Source organism: Pinus tabuliformis, chromosome 2_2 (genome assembly GCF_031772625.1).
Source record: "Pinus tabuliformis cultivar Carrire ecotype Pingquan chromosome 2_2, CPIR1, whole genome shotgun sequence".
Classification (NCBI taxonomy): domain Eukaryota; kingdom Viridiplantae; phylum Streptophyta; class Pinopsida; order Pinales; family Pinaceae; genus Pinus; species Pinus tabuliformis.
Genome location: NC_142300.1, coordinates 925,585,565 through 925,594,652, shown reverse-complemented (window position 1 = coordinate 925,594,652; position 9,088 = coordinate 925,585,565).

Sequence of the window (9,088 nt, the reverse complement as noted above, 5' to 3'; positions counted from 1 at the left end):
GGAAATATGGCATTTCCTTGAACCCCAAGAAGTCTCTGTTTGGCCTTGAAGAAGGCAAATTACTTGGCCACATCATATCAAAGGATGGGATCAGAATTGATCCTGAAAGAATACAAGCCATCCTCCAAATTCCATACCCCAGAAACATAAAAGAGCTACAAGCATTCCTTGGGAAAATCAACTTTTTGAGAAGATTCATTCAGAATCTGGCTGAATTAATAAGACTGTTAAGCAACATGTTAAAGAAGGATGCTAAGGTAAGATGGTCCCTGGAAGCCAAGCAAGCATTTGAGAGTATCAAATCCGCCTTAACCCAAACCCCTGTCCTAACTAGTCCACAGTTCGACAAAGATTTTATTATTTTCTCATTTGCATCTGATCACACAATCGCTGCTGTCTTGTTACAAAAAGATGAAGAAGGAAACGAAAAACCAATCGCTTTTTTCGGCCAAGCCTTAAGAGACGCCCCGTTGAAGTACCCAATCATGGAAAAACATGCCTACGCACTTGTTAAGGCCATCAAGGATTTCAGAGTGTACATTTTATATTCACATGTGATTGCCTATGTCCCACACGCTGCTGTTAAAGACATATTGACTCAAGAGGGACTAGAAGGCAAAAGAGGTAAGTGGATTGCAAGTATCCTCGAATATGACATTGAAATAAAACCAACCAAGCTGATAAAGGGACAAGGTTTAGCTAAACTGATGTTCGAGACAAATTTTCAAGCCTTAGAAATTAACCAGCTGGACAATGAACCGGAGCTGGCGACACCACAGATCAGTGAAATATTTTTACAATCCCCATGGTACGCTGATATATGCTTTGTATTGTTAAACCTGTGTGCTCCCCCAGGATTGTCCAGAACCAAGAAAAGATTTTTGAAAATGAAGGCTTTAAAGTTTTGTGTTATAGATGGTGCATTATTTTGGAGAAATCATGAAGGTATATTGCTTAATTGTTTAACCATGAATGAAACTAACAATGTCATGAAAGAATTCCATGCAGGTGATTGTGGAGGACAACTCTACTGGAAGTCCACTGCTGATAAAATTCCAAGGGCTGGTTTCTATTGGCCCACTCTTTTCGTAGATGTAAAAAAGTTGTCCATATCATGTCACAAGTGCCAAATCTTTGAAGGCAAGAGGAAGTTATTACCCCTGCCCCTTAAACCCATCTCCACCGAAAAACCTTTTCAACAATGGGGTCTTGACTTCATTGGAGAAATCCATCCCTCTTCCTCAGGACAACACAGATGGATCCTAACAGCCACCGACTATTTCACTAAGTGGGTTGAAGCCATTCCCTGTAGACAAGCCAATGATACCATCATTATCCAATTCCTTGAGTGCAATATCCTTTCCAGATTTGGCTGCCCTGAGAAAATTATCACTGACAATGCCGCTGCCTTTAAGTCCAAAAAGATGATCAATTTCTGCCATAAGTTTCATATCACCCTGGGCCACTCTATAGCTTATTACCCTCAAGGTAATGGCTTGGAAGAATCATCTAACAAAAGCCTTATCAACATCATAAAGAAAGTGCTGGAAGAAAACAAGAAGAACTGGCACAAAAAGCTGGTAAATGCCCTATGGGCAGACAGACTTTCAAGCAAAAGATCCATTGGAATGAGCCCTTATGAGCTAGTATATGGCATGGAGGCTAGATTTCCTTCATCCCTGGGCCTTCCTACTATCAAGCTGTTACAAGAGATTCAGGCTGAACCAAATGACATTCAAAGAAGGATTAATCAGACAATTCACCTTCAGCAAACCAGAGAACAAGTTTATGACAGAGCTCAAATTTTGCAAGAATGCAAAGTTTGATTTTCTATGGAAAGGTCCATTTCTTGTTGTTGCTGTTCAGGGAAATAACACTTATTTTCTCAGATCTATGGAGGACAACACTGTTGAAGAAGGCCCTGTGAATAGCAGGATGTTGAAACATTATCATGATCCTTGTGGTTGAAACAATGCAAATTCTGTAAATATCTTTGTACAATATTATTTGTAAATACCAGCACTCAGTTTTTATTTTGTATAAACAGGCCGATTGTTTGAGGAATAACAGTAAATTCGGTGAGGATGCAGCCAATGCAAATTTTCCAGTCTCAAGAGTATCAAAACAGAGCAAAATTTTCAGTTCATATCAGCACCTTGCTCTAAGCAAAAGCAAGGCAAACACAACAGTTTGATCCATGTCCCTAAACTATTTTAAAAGGCATGTTCCAGCAGCATTATACATAAGAGATCAAGCACGCAGAAGAAAGCAGGAGATGCTGTACAATTCACAGTAACTCAGTTGAGGAGGAGTTGTTCATAGTTCAAAGTTTCATATCTTTAACAGCCAGAACAAAGAAGAATTTCCCAGACCACAGCAACAAACAGAAGATCAAGGCAATCTGATCTGTTGTTCTTGGCCTTCCACAAGGGAAGGCCATCCCCAAGTGGAGCCACTGTTAGCCTCCTGTTGCAACAGGGTTTCATTTTTCATGATTGACATTTTTACATGCCAAATATGTCATACTTTGCAAGCTGCAGTGTTCCATATTTCCAGAAGATACCATGAGAGTGGGCTAGTCCAAATGCCACTGCTAAGATTCCATTTTGATGAGTTGTTCCAGTTTTGAAGAGTTTTCATTTAAGGGAGGTCCAAACAGTCTAATCTTGGTCTCCCTAGGTTTCAATTTCCTGTTGTAGAATATAGAGAATGCATCTGTCCAAACAGTTTAACCTTGGCAAATTTGTAGATAGGTAGAGAATCAAAGGGACTCAACTGTTTAATCTGGGCCCTGGCAGAAATAAGTGCAGATTTAGATAGGAAACATTCAAAAGAAAAATTGTAATTCTGGGTCTGCAAGTCTAAGTGCACCCTAATCAGAAAAGAAGAAAAAATGTTAGGACAATAGGCTGGGTAGGTAGCTGTTTGGTGGCAGAATGATGATTGATGATCAATTTTGTGTCTCGCAATGTCTTATCTTTTCAGATCACAGTTATCAGGCATTTTTGCATGCAAAGGAGGTACTCAAGCTGGAATTCACTAACCTCCCCTTCTTCTCATTTCCCCCAAGTCACTTACTAACATCCCCCAAGAGGTCAAGATCTGCTTGAGTCTCTCAGTTTCATCATTTCCATGACATTCGCCTTGGTGAGGATCTGCTTCACCCAAGCATTGCTCACTCATCTTCTGTGAGCCTTCTTTTCCCAACAAAGCCTAAGGTCTCATACCTTAGCGCCCTCTGTTCATCTCCATATTAACTACTAACTTTATTATATAACTCCCTATCAGTTTTTCCCTTCCCCTATTAAAATCATGTATATAAAACTCCCTTATGTAAATACTCCCTCCCGGGCATTATAGCCATAATTCTACTGAGTCCGGGAAATCACAGTCCATCTGGGGCTGTCTTTAGCCCATCCGAGTCATTAAGGAGCTAGTTTGACATCTGGTCAGCTAGTAACCTCTCCCCTAGCCCAAAAACCCCTCAAAAACCTTAAAAAACCCATTTTTGCACCTGTTTCCTACGTTCTGTACATAAAATTTTAACCCCGCTTGTCAAAAAACCCATATTCCACCCTTGTCCCTAAGTCCGAATGTAAATATATTAACCCATGCCTTTTTAACACATAAAAACCCCATTCCCTAAGTCTAAACTCGCTGCCGCAAATAATCAAAAAGGGAATATTCCTGCGCATATGCCGCCCCTTATCCCTCCGTCATATCACACTCCCCGCCAACCATTGGATCACTCGCCCCATAGATCAACGGTGGGCGGGCCGTCCCATCCCCGACCTGCCCGACGTTTAGCCTCCGGGAGATGGGCGGTATTACCGCCGTACCTCCCGCCACGCGTCAAGTGTTGGGCTATGGCGGAGCCCTCTCCCCTGAAACCACCTTTGTCCATAAGCGGTGCGCCACAAAACCGCTTACCGCCCGTGACGTCACATCCCACATCACCCCCTGCACAATCGCCGCTTACATCACCCCCTGCCCAGTCACCATGTCGAGTCACCTACCTGCGTGGCCTCCTGCCACGTCACTGCCATGTATCCCTGCCACCGTACCTGCCACGTCACCATCCGTACATGATGACGTCATGCTGACGTCATCCCACCACGTCATCAGCTGACATCACCCGCCGTACAATGTCACATCATTCTGACGTCATGCTGACGTCATCAGCGCTTTTTTGGCGCGAAGGAGCAAAAAATCGCACTTCGGAGCCCCGGAATCCGATTCTGAGGCAGTTTTTGATGAGCGATTTGCAGGATTTTTTAGGCCGAAATGGAGAATCTTCAGGGAATCTTTCGTTATGCAGCCCCCAGGAAGCCCGAAAGGTGCAAAAATGATCTGTTTTCTTCACAGAGCATACCGAAAGGAGCAGAAAACAATTTCAGAGGATACAGAGGCCGAACAACTTCCATTAAATGATGATTTAGACCCCCAGCACGTCAGAACAACATCGGTTTATTGCCAAAGAATATCAGAGGAATAAGAAAAGCCAAAGAGTATCAGCCGAAGATTTTTTTAGGGGCTCGAAGCACCTGAACATTGATGAGCCCCCCCCAGAAAGTCAAATCAAGAGGCGTAAGCCCATCCTTGCCCTCAAATCACAATTAAGGCATTCAAAGCACAGGACAGCAAAGAAGCAGAAGCCCATGCACATTTATTTTAGAAGCACCTGCACCAAGCCACCAAGGACTACATAAGTTATTCAGTTTTTGATACGACCGCCCCCAGCGCAGCCTGAGATATTTTCATGCATTTATTTCAGATAGGAGTAGGTCAATTAATTATTTTTTATGACCCGATTAGGTCAAGATGTAATAAATAACTCTGTAGAAAGTTTTGCCCTATATATACCACCCCCTACATTGTTTCAAGGGTTGTTCAATTGAGAATTTTCACTAGAGACCCGCACTGTATACCTGACTGTTTCTATAATCAAAGATTGCAGAAAGCTTGGAGAGCAAATTGTTTGTTATAAATGAATGTTTTAGAGACTGAAGATGGAATTCTTGTGCTGCAGCATGAAACAATAAGTGCATCTTACCTCTGTTTTATTGTTATCACTATCTAAATAGCAGAAAGAAAGAATAGCTTAGAATTAGTTTAAATACTCTCTATGCTCAATTTCTGCTGTTTCTTTATGTTTTCCTCTGAATGAATTGGTTATGAATATGAATTCCTTCTGGCTCATGTTTACCCCGATTCACCTGTGTTTGCCAATTATCTAGGGATTCTTAACTACCCCTAGGTAGCGCTCTGTTACTTCCCTCTGCTAAGTTGATTGAGAGATTCTTAACTGCCCCTCATCGCTTAGCATTTCTTTCCATCACTTAGACCTGAAACATTATTTCCTGCGCAGCTGTCTTGCTCCATTTTCCCTCTGTTGTGACCAAGTGAAAGCACCAGCAGTCACAATCCTCGACTCCACGCCCAATGGTTTGAAACTTCCAGACTATGCCTTGCCTCTCTATCTGAAGACATCAATTTTCCCACCAAAAACAAAACAAAACCCTCTGAACTCGAGACCTAGCCTAAAATCCTTTTCAACAAAGCTAAATCTTAAAGAGAGAGCCCTCTCTGATTGCAGGTTGGCTAGAACCTGCAGTCCAAAGTTGGTCTGTGGTTACCTCGGCCGTATCCTTTTCCGGAGCTTAAGGACAACCTGAGTGATAACAACCTGGACTAAAATGTATCTGCCACCCGATGATAAAAATTGGTTTGTTCGGTTTGAGAGTTTCTACTTGTATTTATGAATTAGCCAACTCCAGTTCGAAATTATGTAGTCGCATGGCTTAATGTGATATCCCAGATAGTGTATCTCGTTTTGTAGTGGTGCTATTATGATGCCAAAATTTCATGCATTGTGTTCAATGTCCGCCATGTTTCCTACATAATAATATAGCGTGGATTTCCCGCCATTGGATTGTAGACCAAAGGTGGCCCCAAATCTAGAAAATATGTAAAACAGGGCTTCCCATTGAGCTCTCGAAATGATTCCAAAGGTTAAGATATCATCGACAAAAAACAAATGAGTAATGTTAACAATACCCGTTATCTGGGTTCCTTGAAAGATACTACATGACTAAGCTCCTTTTATTTTAAGACTGATTCCATCCATAACAAGAAGAAATATTAAGGGAGAGAGGGAATATCCCTATTTGAGACCGCGACCAGCTTTGAAGAAATGTGTTGGGAAACCATTGGTGATCACCGGGAAGCATGCCAAAGAGATGCAAGCCATAATCCATTCGACATTATGATTTATGAGTCCCACCTTATACAGAATAAGCCTAATGTGAGACCAATCCAAACTATTAAATGCTCTGTGTAAATCAATTTTCATGACCATCACTTCCTTTTTTCTCGAATGGATTGTATGAATGGCTTCCTGTGCCACAGCTATCGCATCATGTATCTGGCGGTTGTTAAGAAACCCAAACTATTCTCTGGACCCCTTTTATGTGCCTGGCAATCAACGTTGAGATAATTTTGTAAAAGATATTGCACAAAGAGATTGGCTTGAAATCCCAGAATGTTTTAGGAGAAGAGTTCTCTGGGATTAAAGCGAGAAATGTGGAATTTATTGCACCAGAAATTCGCCTGCGTAGTTTGGCCTCCTCAACAATATTCAGGAGGCATTTTCCAAACAGATCAAAGAAGTGTATGTACAATTCCACGGTCCATCCATCTGGGTTGGGGATTTTGTCTTTTGCAAAAGAGCTCAGTGTTTGTTCAATTTCCTGCAAAGTGACAAGCTTATATAATTCCTCATTCGCTTCGTCATCAAACATAGTGGAATATTGGTTAATTTTCCAAACCTAGTCTTCAAAATCAACCTCTCCCCTGGCTTGATAAAAGTGTTCAAAAAACCTGACAACTTCTCTTTGGATGTCCCTAGTTGTATTAAATCTTTTATCATCAAACGATTCTATCAGCCAATTGTGTTACAGATTTTCTGGTGGGAGGCGTATTTATGGAAGAACTTGGTATTCATGTCATCATCGCGAAGCCACGGTGCTCTACTTTTTAGATGCCAAGTGACATCCTGAATGTTCAATATCTCTTTTTTCCATTATTCCAGTCCTCTCAGCTTATCCAGGTCCTATTGTGTTGGGTTGATACGTTCCAAGGACGATCCAAAATCTAATATCAACTTTGAACTGTTTTTCAACTTGGCAATCATTTGTTTCTTCTTGTGCCTCTCCCAAATTCTAGTGCTCGATTTCATGATGTTTAGCTTATATACCATAGTATGCATCTTGGAGCCTTCGTAGTGTTCAAACAAATCAAACCAGATCGTGTGTATGAGCTCAATGAAATCGGAGTCCTCCAACCAAGTTTTATTGAATTTGAAAGGGATCCCTTTCCGGATGTTCTCCATCTGCCAATTCAATAATATAGGAGTGTGATAAAAAATGTATGTTCTGTGGATAGAGGACTGGAGATGTCCCAACCATTCGAACAACTCCTTATGAACCAGGAAGCATTCAAGTCCTTTTCTAATGTAACTACCCCCCGCTCGCCTATTGGTCCCTGTTGGGACAAGAGGACAAGGGAAAATATCTACCAAATGACAGTCCGCAAATAGTTTATGTAACCTTTCCGCCAATGGATGAATCCTAATATGCAAACCCTATGATTCATGTGCCATTAATGTGGAATTGAGGTCCCTGGCTAGAATAAGGCCATTAATCTTCAAAATGTTTGATCTGTCGATTTTCTCCCAAAATAGAGTTCTATCTCGATGAGGAGCATACATGTTTAATATGTGCATGCGCCCAGAAAAATCCTTGAAAAAAAAAAATTCTCTATCGAATTATTAATTATAATAATATTTTCATAATCTATATTGCTTTATATTGCTTTCCATTTTAATTAAGGTAAAAAAAAATGAAAATTGTTTTTTTCCCATGATTGAATAAATTATAAAATCACCTTAGAAATCACAATGTTCACAAGGGTTGATAGTAATCGGTACTCATTAAGAAGCAAGGAATATTTACTTATTTTTAGGGTTATATATAAAATTTCATTACAGTTATAATGTATAATATAATGTAAGAAAACCATAAATTACAGAAAGCCCAAAGTTCTAAAGGAAGCCACATTGTTTGTTTAGCATTATATATAAAATTTCATAATGTAAAATATAATGTAAGAAAACGATAAATTACAGAAAGCCAAAAGTTCTAAAGGAAGCCCCATTGTTTTGTGTTAGGTTTTCAATAATTTTTAGATTTAGGAAGTCCTGTGAAACCAATGTAAACTTACCTACATGTCTGAAAGTGCATTTCTAGATTTTTGTGAAATTTATTCTCATTAATTTTTGTCTTCAAATTTTATGTAGTGAAGTTTAAAATAAAAATTCATTTAATATATACTTTTCCATGGCAACTTTTAAAAGAATATTGATTTAATTTTAAAAGAATATTTATTTAATTTTAAAATACTCTTTTAAAAAAAATTAACTATTTAAATTATTCTAAAATTACACAAAGAAAATTATAACTAATTTAATTATTTTAAAGTTATTTAATATTTAAAGTTGTAAATATTATAAATATATATCTTTTCTTCCTCAACATATATAAATAAATGTAATTTTATAAAAAGTTTATTATTAAAATAATCATAAATTTTTAAAAAATTATTACAGCTTTATAATTATTTGGTTTTTATAAAAAGTATATATATGCCAAAAAAAGCTCAAAAATTGGTACGCCAATTACTAATAACGTTACGTCACAACCGTTTCTTCCGTTCTCAAAATAGCTTTTGTCACGATGAAGAATGGGATTTCAAATTTGCTTTTGTCACAATGAAGGGTGGGAGGTACTGCTTTTGAAAAAGAGAAAAAGGAAGAATCTTTCGACTGAAAGTAGGACGGAAGAAACTAGGTTTCTTGTGAAAGAAGGGATCAGCACATCACTCGTGTGAAGGGTTTCGCTTTAGATAAATGTGATACCACGCCTCTCTTATTTCTTAAATATAACTTTAGCACATAAGAGATCTGCAACACATTAATTAATAAGGAGAACGTGTACTTGCAGTCGTAGTTAACAGCAGGAGAATTTAGTAA